Below are 18,499 nucleotides of genomic sequence, written 5' to 3'. Positions count from 1 at the left end.
TTTCTTAATATGGTTTGATTCAGTTTCAAAATTTTTGTTGTTGCAGGTGAAGTAAAGTCTTTATGCTTGTAGAAGTTGAATTCAGAAGATAAACTTTAGTTTCTAAAGTTGAGAAAAAAAAATTTCTAAGTCCAGCAGGTGATACTCCCACGTGGCGCGTCCCAGGTGGCGGATAGGGGGGGTCCTAACCGGCTTGCCGGCGGACTTGAGGGAAATAAAAATACCTCTCGCGGACCAAACACACACCCCCTGTGGGTGGGGGAGGCTGACGAATAATACACCCACGGTATCCCCTGCCTGTCGTGCGAGGCGACTAAAAGGGGCGACCAAGGGATGAATGAATTAGAACCATGCAACTACTTTTGATTCGTACCATCATGCGGGGAACACCATGGGTTGCATGTACTTGCGAGTAGTATCACTAATATGGTACTAAATATGTTTGTGATTCGTTGCAGTAAAAAGCCTGGCCTGGTGGATTCCAGTACCCGTGCGTTGTACCCATGTGGGCAACACCGCTTGTCTGGGCGTAGCCTGTGAGTTGTACCACTATATGAGCGACACCGTGGGTCTGCGTTGCCTGTGATTAGTACTCACTATGTGCGGAACACCACGGGGCCCTTGGGACCGGCACCCGTGACTAGTACCCTAGGTGAGGAAACTCATCGGTTTGCGTTGGCTGTAAGTGACGCCATTGTGTGCGAAACACCATAGGTCTGCGTTACCTGTACGAAGTACAATACTTGTGAGTAGTACTATCATTTGTGGAACACCGTGAGTCTTCGCTACTTCTGATTAATACCCCAACATGACACATACCATGGTTCTATTTTACTCGCGACATGTACCATTCTGTGGGGCCTTAGACGTGGATTTTGCACCCCCTTTAGACACCAAGCATCATTGTGCTTTATAAGTGGTACCTTGGTCGGTAATACTGTTATTTTCGTTCTCTATTGAATCCGATCCACTGGTTTTTGTTTTTGTTTGTTTTGTGTTTTGTTGGGTTCCTGTCCATCCATTCATTCTTCATGACATTTTTTATTTTTATTTTGGTCAGTGGATGCCTTTGTAATTTTTGTTCTTTCATTTCGTACCATTAGGGGCCGATGACCTTCGATGTTAGGCCCCTTAAAACAACAAGCATCATCATCATCTAAGTCCACCAGGTATTGCAGAAAAATCCAAGAGAAGGTAGTAATGTCGAACTGGAATGTCCATGTAGTTGATATAGACTAAGTTGAATGGCCAGATCGGCCGTTGCCGCTTGCGTCCAGGAGAGGCCGCTCGGACCCCTCAAGTACCCTGAGATACCGCTCGCCCGCACCATGAGGGGAGCAGTGGTGTTGAAACACGCCGCGCCCGCGGTGAAGATATACAGGCTGCGGGCAAGTAGCAGGTCGTGCGCCGCACATCAGCCTTGGCCGGGAGGAGAGCTCCGGCTCGCCGTGCACATGTCGTCCTCGCTGGGGTCGAGGGGGCCCATCCTCAAACCCAGTCGCGGCACAGCGCCGCGCGGCTGCGGGGGCACTGAAACATTAAAGCTAGGCGGCAGAATATTGTTGGACCATCATCTTTTTGAGGGCACAGACTTTGTGGAGAGGTTGAGGGGCCAGCGGCGTGCAGATATCCATGTCATTTAATATAAGCAAGCCACAGTGTGTATAGCAGGAGACGGGAGCGTGGTAATGGCCGTGGTAAGGACAGAATGGCAGTTTAACGAATCGGGGGAGGTTTACAAAAATGCTTAAATATAGAAAATATTATAGAAGGGGCAGAATGCCTTAAAAGTGAAAACTCAAAAAAAAAAATATAACCTTCATATTCCTTTCAAGATAATATGAAGCACGTTAACACAGAAATTACACCGGTTTCACCTGGGACAGGTGAACCCTAAATATCCTCTCGGTGGCTGGATTACTTAATAATAATGTGACCGGCGTAAGGAAATCGAGAATGATACAAGGCCCATGGAATCTGGGGGCAAGCTTGCCCGCGGGAACAAAATTCTTGACCATAACTTGGTCACCTACCTTCAAAGGGGTGGGTCTCCGTCCACGATCATACCTTTCCCTAACCTTTTCATGAGAGACTTTAAGATTGGCTTTAGCCTTCTTCCAAAGATCTTTGATGTTGTCCGGATCTATTGTCTCGGGTAGAATGTCACTCAGAGACCAGAGGTTAGAGAGCGGCGTATTGGGAACAAACTTGAACATCAAAGAGGCTGGAGTAAACTTATGTGATTCATGAACCGCCGAATTCAAAGCAAAAGCTAACCAATGCAAGGACGTGTCCCACCTGGAATGATCTTCATGATGATAGGCAATAAGCGCGGACCTGAGATTACGGTTAACCCGTTCAGCCAGCGATGGTTGAGGGTAATAAGCAGAAGTAGTTACATGAGAGATAGACAAGTCAAAACAGAATTTACGAAAAAGGTTTGATGTGAACGCCTTAGCATTATCAGACACAACATATTGGCACGGACCAAAAGAAGCAAAAATAGAATTTAGCAGTGGCGGCTCGTGGATATCAGCAGTGGGGGGCGCGCCTTAGTTTTTATAATTCCACAAATATCTCAAGTTCTTCAAACTATTTTATCAAGATACACACTTCGAACACTATACGGTGCAATGCATATGCAATTATGATGATTATGATGATGTTGATGATGATTATTATTATTATTATTATTATTATTATTGTATGTATGTATGTATGTTCAGTCTTCAGCCCTAAGGATGGTTGGATCCTCAACAGCTCCGCAATCAGCTGTCACAGATAGCCTAGGCATCACTGAAGAGGCGTACTAGGGAAATGAGGAGTGAGGTAGTTTCCCGTTGCTTTCCTCACCGAGCCAGAAGTTGCTATTACATATCAGTCTGCCAAGCCCACTGAAATGTATGCACCAACTGACCCTATGAGCAACATTTTCACACCATTCATAGCAGGGACTGGCTGCAGAAGGAATGGCATTACTAGCATCGCTCATACCTCAGTCACTTTCATATTGTCAAATCCAAGGACAAGACAGACACAGATCAATGAAAGTAACAAAATTACTCTAGCCCATACCAGAACACATAGTGCACTGTAAACAATAGGTCCTGCTGGCAAAGGCAATATTATTATTATTATTATTATTATTATTATTATTATTATTATTATTAATGCAATTTAGTACAATATAGTGCATACCTTCATCTTCTGATCACGTTCTGGTCCAGCGGTTACCGTTTTTGGTTGCTCTACAGGAGGTCCCGGGTTTGATGCCCAACTCAGCCAGAGAAATATGAAGCATTGATAGCATTTGGTTCCTGCTACCCCATCCTCGACATAAGAAGTAGAAAATCACCTAATACTGTGGGTGGAAGAGCGTAGAAGAACTGACCACCCTGCCGCAAATAAAGTCCTGCACAGGCTGCCTGTTCTCTGCATGTCTCTTGTTTCGATTCCTGGCGCTCAGTATGAAGATACTTGCTGAGAAATTTCCAACGTCTCGCGAAGAGGTTATTTCTATTTCACAATTTCACAATAAAATCACGACACTTTTTCCTTTCATAATTAACGTGAACAGATGGTTTGATATTTAATTAAATTATTTACACAGACCTAATTAACTAACCCTAATTTCTATAGGAAAAATCCATTCGCCGCTCTTTCAATTTCACAAATTTGTCCAACACTTTCTTGTCAAAGTCTGGAGTTGATTGTATCATATCTTTGCTTATGGACATCATTGCCAAAGCGTTCAACCTCTCGTTTTTCATTGTGTTCCTAAGAAACGATTTTATGCGTTTCAACGTGGAGAAACATCTTTCTGATTCAGCCGTTGTCATGGGGATGGTAATGATAATTTTGAGAAGTTTATGAACTTCACTAAAAACAATTGACAATCTATTTTTCCTCAGAAAATTAAACAAATTAATTGCTCCTCTAATACTCCGGAAATCTTCTCTTCGGTACATAACTTGAAGTTCTGTTTTGAGTTTTTCTCTTTCAAGCATGGGATAAAATGAATAGACGTGGTTAAAAGATTCCTGTGGGAACTTGGTAGAATGTGCCTCGAAGTGAACATCATTCAATAAAACAGAAACTTCCAAATGGCCAGTAAATGAAAATCTCTCTCTTACTTGCATAGAAACCACGTCGCATATTTCTTTGGCCGACACTATTCGTCTACTATGTGGAGAAATATCATCCTTTTTCCTCTTTCGATCCGGTTCTGGAAAGTTTTGTTCAATTTCCCTGTGAATTACATCAACTTGTGCTCTTTCTCTCATTACGTGTTTTTCGAAAGAATCAATGTAATTTCTTATTTGAACACTGTCTTTGTTTCGGGACTGAATTTGATTATATAGAAGATCAACGTGAGGAAATAGACTATGGAACACATATAGCCAGAAAACAAATTCAGGATCACAAAGAATACGTCTTAAGCCACTTGCTTCATTTAATGTGATCTGGTTTGTACATTTCTCTTCTATTTCTTCAAGGCAATCTATTAGATTTTCTCTGTTTTCGTACACCACGTTCACAGTTCTTATGTTATAATTCCAGCGCGTGGGTACAACTTTCGGCATTTTCTTCTAAACGATATTTTCGAGGAAATCCGATCTCTGAGACGAATTCGAAAAGAATGCAGGTATCACTGATAAATTTGAAAAGAAAATCCTCACTTTAGGAATATGATTTGTTGATTGTTCCATGATAAGATTAAGCTTATGGGCATAGCAATGCACATAATATGCGTACGGATAGTGCTCACGAACCTTTGCCTGAACTCCACCAAGAGAGCCGCTAAAAACATGAGCTCCATCATAGCTCTGTGCAATCAACTTATCGCGAGAATGGCCTACCAGGGGATTAATCTGTTCCAGTAAGGTTTCTGTTATTCCATTCGCCGATTTGTCAGAAGGATAAAAGAATCTCCAGAATCTTTCATGTACCGAGCCGTCGTGAAGGTATCTTAAAACAATGACCAACTGACAATGGTTCGAGATGTCGGTTGTTTCATCACACTGTATACCAAGAAATTCAGCCTCTTTAATCTGTTGAGATATTTCCTCCCTACACACTGCCAGCATGCAACTTAAAATGTCATTTTGAATTATCTTTGACGTTCCTTTAAATACACTAGCTGTTTCTAAGTGTTGCTTCATTACGCTATCAAGATCAGCCGTGAAGTTAACTAATCCCTTAAATACACCTGGATTTAATGAATTATCTTCTTCATTGTGGCCTCGGAGCGGCAATTCAAATTCCGCACAAAAACGTACGCAAGTGATGAGTCTCTTTAATATTTGCCTGTTCTTGTCCACGATCGAATTATGTTTACGAATAGTTTCACTGTAGTGATCACTTAAACAAGACACGACATTGACTTTACCAAGCATTTCAAAGTCCATAGTACTAGTGATATGTTCTTGGGATCTTTCATGCTTTTTAATTTTCTCATTAATATGCTTGATATCACTTACCCCTGTGGTGATCCATTTATCTCCTTTCCTAGAGCGGGAGAATAGCAGGCAAGGAAAGCAGTAAAAGGCTTCTGAGATATCACTTCCACATATCCACGGGTTCTTGTTATATACGTCAGGAGAATTCATTTGTCTTTGGAAAGCCCTATTTTCATTTCTCTTGGTCTCCAATTTTTTCAACGAGAAGTCTGGTGTCGGCCTACCACACTCCTTCAGTTCGACTTTCTTCTCGATAGAAAGAGAAGAAAACGTAAGTTCTTTAATATGTTCGACGGTAATCATACTGTACGAAGTGCAAACACAACACTACGCCTACATATAAATAACAACCTTTCTCCTAATTTCACCTCGTCACAGTCACCTCACGAGATCATTCACCAACACAAAGCTAAACATCGCGCTCTCCAGTGAGTATGGCCAACATGAGTCAAGTGCGAAGAGACAGTAGTTACAGTCATTACTCGTTTCGTTAGTTAATAATCCTAAAAATTACAAGACTATTTTAAATATTTACCGGCATATTTAACTCAGATAAGTGCTTCAGTAAAATAGTTCCTAGTTTTAGGAGAGAAATGACACAAATTGACCCCTGTTAAATAGAAATCAAATCACCAATGTTTCGGGTAGGTTGGCTGTAACGATGGGCCGCGGCAGAAACGCGCCGGATTCTCCGTTAAAACAGCACATCTCTACCGTGCCTCTGATTGGCTCCCTCAAGGCCAGTCAAGCGAGACTCGGAGCTTTTGGTCCGCTATGAGGGAGCGCCCTCATGCGCAGGGCCAGCATGATCCTTGGCCAGCAGCGTATCGGGCCGCAGTACAGTTCAACTCGCGCCCTTGATAATAATCTTATAGTAAAATATTTCCCTTGTTAACATTTAAGATTAAAATTCCCCATTTTAATGGAACCCCGTGGGGGGCGCGCGCCTTAGCGCCTCCCAGACGAGCCGCCACTGGAATTTAGGCAAGTAATGGTGGACTGAGCGGTAGCCAGCTTAGTCGGAAATAACCAGGAAAATCTTGTAAAACCATCTACACATACAAAGATGAATTTGTTGGCATTTCCCTTCGACTGGGGGAAGGGTCCTACATAATCGATATACAGGCGTTTCATGGGGCGCGACGCTTGATGCGAAGACAGAAGGCCTACCTTGGTGGACATGGTGGGTTTACTAAGCAAACAAGATTTACAAGCTTTTACAAGTTCACGGATTTCACCGTCCATACCCTTCCAGATGAACCTTTCACGAATCTTTTCACGAGTTTTAAAGATTCCAAGATGCCCCCCTAATGGGGTCTCATGATAGTACTTGAAGATCATAGGTACAAGAACAGCTGGAACAACAACTTTCATCATCTTAACCTGCCTCGAAGGGCAACATAGAACACCATTCCTCAGAACATAAGGGACCACACGTTCCCCAGAAGAAAGGGTTTCCATTATCGGAGCCAGCGTCGGATCTTCGCGTTGGTATTTCTCGATATCCCTAAAAAGCATGGGGGCATCTGTTAAGATGGCATTAACATCAGACAACATGGACTCGGGAGGAGATGAACTATCGACCGGTTCATGGTTCTCAATGTCGTTGGAAAACATACGGCTGAGTCCATCAGCGACAACATTTTCGGTACCTCGGATATGCCTGACATCGAATTGGAAGGCAGAAATACGGATAGCCCAACGGGCTATACGACCAGTACGACGCGGCCTACCTAAGACCCAGCTTAAGGCTTGATTATCTGTCTCCAGGTCGAATTTGACATGTTCCAGATAGAGACGGAACTTCTCTAAGGCGAATAAGACTGCCAAACCTTCGAGCTCATATATGGAGTATTTTGCTTCTTGAGTCGATAGAGTCCTAGATGCATAGGCGATGGGTCGCCTCCCTAGTTCAGTCTCTTGAAGAAGGACTGCAGCTACTGCTGACGACGACGCGTCCGTTTGGACGATGAATTTCTTTGAGAAATCAGGCATAGTAAGGACAGGGGCATTACAGAGAGCTAATTTCAGATCTTCAAAAGCGGCTCGTTGAGAAGGTCCCCACTCAAATTTGATGCCTTTCCTACGAAGAAGGTTCAAGGGCGCCGCTCTATTAGCGAAGTTAGGAATAAACTTCCTGAAGAAATTCACCATACCAATGAACCTGGCGATACCTTTAATGTCCTTGGGAGGTTTAAAATCACGGATGCCACGAACCTACTACGGTGGCGTAGTAGGGGGAGAGGTGATACTCCCACGTGGCGCGTCCCAGGTGGCGGATAGGGGGGTCCTAACCGGCTTGCCGGCGGACTTGAGGGAAATAAAATACCTCTCGCGGACCAAACACACTACCCCCTGCGGGTGGGGGACGCACATGTAGAATACACCCGCGGTATCCCCTGCCTGTCGTAAGAGGCGACAAAAAGGGGCGACCTTGGCGTGGACATGGATTGCGGTTTGGAATAATGTGATGGACCTCCTGTGGATGGGAGAGGCTGAATACATCCATAGGTAATCCCTGCCTGTCGTAGAAGGCGACTTAAAGGGTCATGTGGCCATGGTCCCCTCTTTATTTTTTATTATTTTTCCGAGGGTCAGATGTAGACCATTCAAAATTTGATGTGCGTGCTGCCCGGCGATGGAGCTCCTATGTGTGCGACTACGCTCGAAAGCCCGTGCCAGCAACCACCCAGGACGCGGCGGGTGGGAGTATCATGTACCCGGGCAGTGGTATCCGCCTGACAACGCAGGTCCCCGCACAGCCGAATGCCAGAAGGACATATTATTATTAATTATTTTTATTTATTTTTTCTATTGTTAGTGCTCTGTACACGCTATGGGGTACATGCTATTGCGGGTGACCGGAGGAAGGGAGTCCTAGTGCTCATTGCCTCAGTCATCCCGTATTAGGCATCGTTCAACATCGGACCCCGGGCAATACCTGCTACGACCAGGTGGGTATTGCCTTGGCTGCTTGGTTCGGCTACAGAGACCCCTGATCGGAGTGGGTGGCATTCGGGGAGGATGCTATCGGGCATGGCTTCCAAACGAAGTCGGCTCTCACAAGGTGGTCGCCCACCTAAGTCTTTAACTTTTGCTTCCCTGAGAGGTTCAACTCCCTGGGAACATGCGCAGCGTGAAGGAATGGGATCCAGCTTCCCTAGGTTTCTGGTCGCTACCAGAACCGATGGGCAGGATTTTAAGATGGTGAAGTCGATCCTGTTTAGTAGACACATCGAAGGCGTCTATGGCGAACTGGAGGAACTTAAGAAAATGCGCAACGGTAGTTTGCTTCTAAAGACTCGTACAGCACTGCAAGCTGATCAGTTGCTTAAGTGCGAGCACTTTGGCGAAATCCCCGTCAAAGTGGAGGAGCATAAGTCCTTGAACCTGGTTCGCGGAGTCATCTTTCACCGCGACCTTATTTTGAACACTGACGACGAGTTGATGGAAGACATGAAGAACCGTGGCGTGACACACGTCCGGCGCATTACGCGCAAGGTCAACGGTGAAGACGTTGCCACTGGTGCCTTCATTGTCTCTTTCAAGTTGTCAGTGTTACCAGAGAAAGTCAAGGTAACCACTTATCGTTGCGATGTGAGGCCGTACATCCCGCCTCCTATGCGATGCTATCAATGCCAGCGATTCGGACATATGGTATCTCGCTGTTCGAATCAGGCTGTATGTGGTACATGTGGACGAGTAGCTCACGGCGCGGAGGAGTGCACAACTCCATACAAGTGCACTAACTGCTCCGGTTTTCATTCTCCTCGGGATCGGAATTGTCCGACATACCTGAGTGAGAAGAAGATCCAGGAGATCAAGACCCTGGATGGTCTTTCCTACCAGGAAGCGCGCCGTAAGTTTCATTCTATGAATACACCTGCCCGTACACTCGACTATAGCTTGATAGCTCAGAGTCTTCCAGGTTCGTCATTTACGACCAAGACACCTGTCCAGACGGCTGCGCCCAAGGCGACTGTTGCTGCTCCCAGCAACGTCGCGAATAGTCAAAGCTCGAATGGGGGGACCACCCCACCTTCGACCAACCAGAAGTCTGTGCCGGCTGGCAGTTCCCAGCCGGCACAGCAAGGGGGGAAGACTAAGTCTCCCCCCCTAGGACGTCGACGAAAGTCGTGCCCCAGCCGGCGGAGGCGGCATCGTCGACCAGGGCTGGGAAACCATCTCCCAGCCCGTCTAAACTCGAAAAAAAGAAGGGGAAGAAGAGAGCCCGTCCTGAGCGCTCTCGGACTTCCCCTGCGAAGGAGAAGTCATGCCCCCCATCTGGGGGATATGAGTCTGCGCCAGGAGGCACTCCTGCTCCAAAACCGGCGCGCTCTCCTCGTAGGGGACCCCCTCGCGCCCGAAAAGCGTCGAAGTTCTGGGCGACACCCCTGCCATCTTTCGATGACGGAATGGATGTCGCACTGTCCTCTACATCTACGGATGTAGAACTAGATAGTGTTTAGGCTTACGAGCATTTTTTCGCTCATAATCTAACACTCCTTTTATAGTCCACACTATGGCACTGTTACAGTGGAATTGTAACGGTTATGACAGGCATCTTGCTGAGTTACGTCAGCTTATTAGTGAGTACGCAGCGAGTATAGTCTGTCTTCAGGAGACCAATTTCAGACCTGGTCATCATACGGTCTTGAGGCATTTCAAACTATACTCGACAGAACGATACTATGCTCACCGGGCTTCCGGAGGCGTTGGCATTTTTGTAAGTTCTGATAGCTACAGCGAAGAGGTTCCATTAAGAACCCCTCTTGAGGCTGTAGCTGTTCGCGTCTCGCTGCCTGTCATAGCAACAGTGTGTAATGTTTATCTTCCACCTGGCCAGCATCTGAACATCAATGATGTCGCTGATCTTATAGATCAGCTTCCTCCACCCTTCCTCTTATTGGGCGATTTTAACGCCCATCACCCCATATGGGGCTCTGAAACACCTTGCCCCCGAGGAAGAGAGCTGGGAACACTTCTAACAGATCTGGATTTATGTATTTTGAACACAGGGGAACCAACTCACTTTAGTGTACGTTACGGCACATACTCTCGCATAGACTTAAGTCTATGCAGCCGTACGTTGGTTCCACTGTTTCGGTGGAATGCACACGATGATCTCTGTGACAGTGACCATTTTCCCATCATTCTTACTTTGTTGAAACATAAACCCGTCGAGGCTCCCCCTCGATGGATTCTTAAACATGCTGATTGGCCAAAGTACACATCACTAGCTGTCTTTACCGATGATGTCAGGCGGACCGTCGGCGAGGAAATAACTTACGACGCCCAAGTTATTCTTGCTGCTGCTGAGGAGTCCATTCCGTTTTTCTCGGGGGCTCCTCGCCGAAAACTCGTTCCTTGGTGGAGCGATGAAATAGCAGCAGCCATCAAAGAACGCCGTCGCGCTCATAAACGTTACCGTCGACAGCCTACTGTGGCCAACTTGGTAACATTTAAGAAACTCCGCGCTAAGGCGCGAGTTCTTATTCGACAAAGTAAGAAGGCTTCATGGGAGAGATATGTGTCGTCCATGACGTCACATACTCCATCATCTCAAGTGTGGACGAAACTTCGACGAATTTCGGGTATTCAAGGATCATCTGCTGTACCGGGAATTTCCATTGCAGGCAGTGTCGCCACTGATCCCCTCGCGATTGCTAATCATCTCGCTAGTCATTTCGCGGATGTCTCTGGCTCCGGGAATTACAATCCTGATTTCCTCCCTCTGAAGCGGGAGGCAGAACGTCATCACCTTAGTTTTGCCACCCATGATTCAGAGGACTACAACGTGCCCTTTACGGAGTGGGAACTCCGCAGCGCCTTAGCGCTTTGCAAGGACACGTCTCCTGGACCGGACAAATCCATAGCCAGATGTTGAAACACCTTAGTGATGATAGTTTACTATATCTCCTTCGTGTGTTCAACCGAATCTGGACAGAGGGTGATTTTCCGTCTCAGTGGCGAGAGGGCATAGTCATCCCTGTCCTCAAGCCTGACAAAGATCCTAGGTATGCAGGAAGTTACAGACCGATTTGTCTTACAAATTGCCTGTGTAAGCTATTTGAGAGGATGGTAAATCGCAGACTCGTGTGGTGTCTGGAGAAACAAGGACTTTTGTCCGAGTACCAATGTGGATTTCGAGCCGCTCGATCCACCACAGACCACTTGGTACGCCTGGAGAGCTCTATCCAGGATGCGTTTCTCCGCAAACAGCACTTGGTAGCTGTCTTCTTTGACTTGGAGAAGGCCTACGACACCACCTGGCGATATGGCATCCTTTCAGTCCTGCATCAATGGAGATTCCGAGGTAACTTGCCGGTATTTATTGCGAATTTTTTGTCCCTCCGTCTATTCCGTGTCCGAGTAGGGAGGACATATTCGCAATACCACGTTCAAGAAAACGGAGTCCCACAGGGATCGGTTCTTAGTGTCACTCTGTTCGCGATTGCCATAAACGGTATTGTCGCTGTTGCTGGTCCAGCCGTAATACCGTCCCTATATGTGGATGATTTTGCTCTGCACTATAGCTCGTGCAGTATGGCAGTCGCAGAGCGACAGTTACAGCAAGTTATTAGGAGGGTGGAGAAGTGGACCTTAGAACATGGCTTTCGGTTTTCTGCCGCAAAGACCTCCGTTGTCCACTTTTGTCGTCAACGTACTCTTCACCCTCATCCTGAGCTTTATCTACGAAATGTCGTTCTTCCAGTTGTTGACGCCTACCGATTTCTTGGGCTCCTTTTTGACAGTAAATTATCGTGGGAGCCACACGTGCGGGAGCTAAAAGTGCAATGCACCAAGAGGCTTAACCTCTTGAAGTTTCTTAGCAGCACTAATTGGGGGGCTGACCGCGTGGTGCTCCTGCGATTCTATCGGGCACACATTTTATCCCGGTTAGACTACGGCAGTGCAGCATATGGCTCCGCAAGACCAAGCGTTCTTGCGAAGCTGAACAGTATCCACCACAGCGGGGTTAGGTTGGCGACGGGAGCTTTTCGTACTAGCCCCATCGCTAGCCTGCTCGCTGAGTCTGGTGTGCCGCCTCTACACCTGAGGCGCCAGCAACTACTACTTACATATGCTGCAAATTTGCGACAGATGCCACTTCATCCGAGCTATCCCTGCGTGTTCAACAATGGCAACCGCTTGTTGTACGTTGCTCATCCACGTGCGACGCGGCCGGTTGGGATACGCTTGGATAGCAGTTATGAATTGTTTGACGTACCTTCGATTCCTTGCCTTGTCAGACAACCAAGTGGGGTACCTCCGTGGGTTGTGCGACGACCTGAAATCATCCTGGACTTGCACACTGGCCCGAAAGGAGACACGGGCCCTTCGATTTATCGGAGGATCTACCTGTCCGTTCTTGGCCGCTATCCAGGTTCAGTCGTCGTTTACACGGATGGTTCACGGACAGATACGAAGGTGGGCTGTGCGTTCGTTGTCGACAATGATCGGTTTCTTTTTGCTCTCCCGGATACCTGTAGTGTGTACACGGCAGAGCTCTATGCTATCTGTGAGGCTCTGCGGTACGCACTAGACAATGAGCGCCGACACTTTCTTGTGTGTACTGACTCCTTGAGTTCGCTTCAGTCTATTGATACCTGTTTCCCTCGACACCCTCTGGTGCAGCGGATCCAGGACCTGCTGGCCGGGTGTTCGGATGCCGGCACCAGAATTACGTTTGTGTGGCTCCCCAGCCACATGGGCATAGAGGGAAACGAGTTAGCAGATCAGGCTGCCAAGGAGGCAGTTACACTGCCCCCGTTGCCTTTCAAGGTTCCAGCAAGTGATATTCGCTCTCAGCTGAGACATCTGGTTATGTCTCATTGGGAGATGGAGTGGCAGGCCATCCCACTTCCCAATAAGCTGAGAGCGATAAAAGGAACAACGAAGGTATGGAGGACTTCCCTGCGGGCTTCGCGGAGGGAAGCCGTGGTATTATGTCGCCTTCGGATCGGCCACGGTATCTTGACGCACTCCCATCTACTGAAAGGAGAACCCCCTCCGGTGTGTACCTGCGGCGACCATCTTACCGTGGTACACATCCTTACGGAGTGCGTGGACCTGGTCGATCTGCGCCGTAGTATTAACCTTCCGAGTACTATCTCCCTTATCTTGCGCGATGACGAGCAGTCAGCAGACCTCGTCATCCGCTTTATGAGGGATAGCGGTCTGTTTTATCGTGTGTGATGTTGTCCTTTGTCCTAGTGTTGTTTATGTCAGTTGCGCTTTTATTTCATTGACTTCATTTTATTTTGTGTTGCGCATTTTAATGTGTTATTTGAACGTCTAACGTAAATTATGTGTTAATATCTGTATTACTGGGCAATGCCTTATTCCTTCAATTTCCTGTCCTTTCTCTTATTTTAATAGAACATAAGGCATTGCGTATTAGATCCACTGACTGTTTTAATCTCACCCTCATTTTTCTTCATCACCATTCTTTTTTAACTCTAGTCAGTGGATACTTTTTAAAATTTTAACTTCATGTCTCATGTCATTCATTTCGTTCCATTAGGGGCCGATGACCTTCGATGTTAGGCCCCTTAAAACAACAAGCATCATCATCATCATCATAAAATCACGGATGGCCTGTGTTCTAGAATGATCGACTGCTACACCATCAGGTGACACAATATGCCCTAGGAATGACATAGATGGCTTAGCAAAGGCAACCTTGGACAACTTAACAGTTAACCCAGCCTTACGAAGGCGATCGAGAACTTCTCGCAGATGATCTAGATGTTCTTCAAAAGTTTCTGAAAATACGACGACATCATACAAGTAGTGATATAAGTACTCAAATTTGATGTCGGAGAAGACCCTATCTAGTAGCCTAGTGAGTACAGCTGCTCCCGTGGGGAGCCCGAAAGGCACGCGGTTGTATTCATACAAGTTCCAGTCCGTGGCAAACGCTGTAAGATGTTTAGACTCTTCGGCAAGGGGAATTTGATTATAGGCCTGATTCAAGTCCAAGATAGTAAAGAACTTGGCCTTACGAAACCATGAAAAACAAGAATGAAGGTCAGGAAGGGGCACAGATTGCAACACCACCTTCCGATTGAGAGCCCTATAATCAATGACAGGCCTGAAGCCTCCTTGGGGTTTCGGGACTAGAAAGATAGGTGACGAATACGCCGACTAAGAGGGCCTAATAATACCGTCCTTCAACATCTGATCGATGATTTCTTTCAGAGCCTTCATTTTAGGTGGAGATAGCCTATAAGGTGGAAAACGGACAGGAATTGAATCCGTGACCTCAATTTTGTATTCAATAAGGTCAGTAACACCAAGAGTATCAGAGAACACCTCTGGAAATGACTGACATAATTTACGAATACTATGAGCCTGCTCCTCAGGTAGATGTCTAAGGTCTAACAACATCTCATCCTGGGTAGGCGAAATAGATGAGCATGATACAGAATTACACTTTAACAAGGGAATTTTACAATTGAACGCAAATTTGAATGTGCACGACTTACTCTGAAGATCGAGCACAAGACCAGTGTGAGAAATAAAGTCCGCTCCCAGTATGATGGGGCAAGACAAATGCTTAGCCACAAACAGTTTGGTTTTCCATGTAAATTTAAAAATACGAATTTTGACCTGTACGGAACCTAGAATTTCTAATGGAGATGAATTAGCCGAAACATATTGAACAGGAGATGAGACATAGTCAGGAAGTTTACAAACAGATTTCAATTTAGAATACCATTCAGCCGAAATAATCGAACAAACACTGCCTGAATCTAAGAGAGCTGTTACAGGTTCATTATTTAACTCAATCTTAAGAAAAGGAACCGGTGCGGGGGTATCCGCCGCAATCCTAAGACACTCCTTGGGGCATTCAAGGGATGGATTTGAAGATTGTAATTTCCCTGATTTTTCGATCTGTTTACCCGGGGCTGAGTCTCGGGAAGATGGATTAATCGACTCAGCCGAAGGCACTAGTCACTTTATATTGTTGTTGGAAGTTGCACCAGAAGTTGAGCAGGAGGGGGTGCTATTCGAATTGGGACAATTCTTGGCAATATGTGAGAAAGCCCCACATTTAAAACAGCCTTGTGATGAACCAGCTCCATTCCTTGTCACACTAGATTTGAGCAATGAGCACTTGTTCCGAAGGTGGTCTGGCGACCCGCAAGCATAACATTTACGGGGTGTGACTGATCGGTGAGGTGGAGGCCGAGTATTACTAAAAGAAGGCGGGGGTTCTTTCGCGACACGCAATGAATCGGCGTATCTAACTCCTTCCGCTGAGACGGCCAATGCCTCAAGTTCAGAGAAGGTTTGCGGGCACGCCGCGAAACACAAATATGACCTATAGGATGGTGAAATGCCTTCCACAATGGCTTGTACAATCTGGTCCTCCGGAAAGTGAAGAGCAAACACCCTAGTATAGAATTTAATATCTTGGATGAAGTCAGCCAAGTTTTCATCCAAACGCTGTACACGATAATAGTACTTCTGAATAAGGGAGGACCTTGCCCTAGCCGGGATGAAGTTAGCTAGCAAGTGGGCGTGGAAGTCTTCAATTGATGATTGCTCGGCAATGGCTCTAACTATTTTGTCTGAGAGAATACCTATTGCATAGGGATAGATGATTTGCAAAATCTGACATGGGGAAAGAGAAAACACAAGGGCATGATCCTGAAATTCAACTAGAAATCTTAAAAATGAAATTACTTCACTGGTGGTAGTAACTGAAAACTTAGAGATACCCCTGAGCAACATTGCCAATGGATGGGGCAAACTACTGAACCCAGGTGACATAATCGGTAAAGGTTTAAGTGGCAAAGAAGTTAATTCAGAACGTACATTATTCAATGAGTTACAGCGTTCAGACTCGTTGTCTAATGGGGCAGAGATAGTTTGAGCACAACGGTTATCCTATTGACTTCTCCCTTAGGAGGCTCTTCCTTGCTCCCAGCATTCATCGTGGCGGGTTGATCGGTTTTGGGAGGAACTTCCCCAGTTAACAATTGAGTGACCTTGCTAGATAATTCAGAAATATTTTCAAGCAGCGTACTAGCTTCCTTCTTCTGAACGTCATTCAACTTTAGAGACAACAGATCGTTAACTCTATTTGAAAAATGAAACAGCCTAGCTTGCACACGCTTAATTTGATTAGGAGAAGGATCATTTTCATCAAAAAAACTAACTACAGAAGCTAGCCCAGTAGTATTCTCCGTGATCGTGGAAAGAGAGTCGTCAATTTCTTTCTCTCCCAAATTGGGGATGGAAATGGGCAAATCTAGGGACTCTCTAAGCTTGTTTGTGTCTACTGCAACCGTGCCTCCAGATTGTTCATTTCTGATAGTTAACTCATAGGTCAACTCCTCCTTGCGCAAATAGTTAAGATGGAGAACATCGCGAGGGCCGGGCATGGTGACAGAACAATTTTGAAAACCTCAAAAATTCCAGCAACTGAGAAAATGGTTAGAGTTCGGAACAGAACAATATTTAGCCGTCAAAAGGGGCTAAAATGAGACCCATTCAACCACGCTCTGCTACCACTTGTTACGGAGATTTCCGTGGTAGGTAGAGGTGGAAGAAGGTGCGGGTATGAATAGGTCTCCAACTACGGAATTAAAGTTAAATGTAAAATTTAACAAGGTTATATTTTCTTTCCAAAATTCAGAAATAACAAGAATGGCAGGTACGGAGTAGCAAGACAACAAAGTACAATTACAGTATTTACAGGATTTGGGCTTCGAGCCCTGAAAACACAATTCTTGAGCAACTAGCCCAACTTTACGATATACAAATTTCAACAACGGGGCAGAAGACCCCAATCAAACCCTGGAGCACTTGCTCCAAATTACACCGTAAAGCCTCCTCGAGGCATACAAGACTCAGTTTCCGGAAAAGAGCCACTCGCTCTCAAATTTAAGCCTCTCCCAGGCCACACCAAACTCCACCTTCAAGCTGTCCTCAACGGACATAAACACAGGGGTAAAATACCCAATCTACTGAGGCCTATTAAGTGAGAAAAGGTTAATTATATGGCCTCTAAAATACCAACTTGAAAGGAGGCTCTCCGCACTGCTAATACACTTTATTTAAAACCTACTTGGCACTAGGCCGTTAATGCAAGGGCTAATTCCATACTACAGAGGTGACTTCAGAAAAGAACAATTTACATTATATTAACGAAGAATAGGTTGAGAAAAATAAGTTCACCTCAAAACAATATGATTGGGAGCTCGAGAGGGTTAAGCACTCTCTATCCCGATATGCAGTTTAAACGATGGAATAGATACAAGTTTCTTTACATTTTAAGGAAGGTTACATAATGGAAAAAGCTTCGGACCCGCCCCGAGAGTTAAACTGCTGAGCTAGCAAAGAAATAAGTTATTAATTGGCCATTACCTTGTTGTTGACCGCTGCCGAAGAAAGAGGCGCTTCCCGCCCCCTGCTATGTACTTTACACACTGAAAGATGGAACAGAAGTGGCGCAGAGACCCTAAAATCAGCAGTTTATATACTCTCGCGGAAGGTTCTAGGCGTTAGGGGAATGAGAACACCCGCCCACTATCACTTTATTGGAGGATAAAGAGAAACCCCTACACAAGATGAAGAAGAAACACATTATTGGTGGAAAATTAATTTCAGAAATTCGGGATTGGCTAGATTTAAAACAAGGGGAAAGAAAGGGGTAATATTGCCAACTTAACCAATGACTGAAAGAAATTTAACAAAGAACAAACTTTTGAAATAAAATTTTCTCCAAAGAACAGTTCTTTTTCTTCGCACTAGGGTGCACTATTGTAGTTCTTCAGTAGTGTCCTCTAGAAGAGAAAGTTCACACTTCTTACTTCAAGCAAAACAAAAACACATCAAAAATGACACAGTTCTAAAACTCCAAAATTTACAGGTAGTGACATCTTCTGAGAAAGTAGAAAATTAATACCGTCAATAAAGTTCAGACTTCCTCCAGCAGAGGAGTTTCAACTGGCGCACCTTTTGAATTAGCGGCGTGGAGGTGTACCGCCCGGTACAGACACATTGAAGGTGTCAACGGTGAATTT

Source organism: Anabrus simplex, chromosome 4 (assembly GCF_040414725.1).
Source record: "Anabrus simplex isolate iqAnaSimp1 chromosome 4, ASM4041472v1, whole genome shotgun sequence".
NCBI classification, from domain to species: Eukaryota; Metazoa; Arthropoda; class Insecta; order Orthoptera; family Tettigoniidae; genus Anabrus; species Anabrus simplex.
This window is presented reverse-complemented; position numbering follows the sequence as displayed.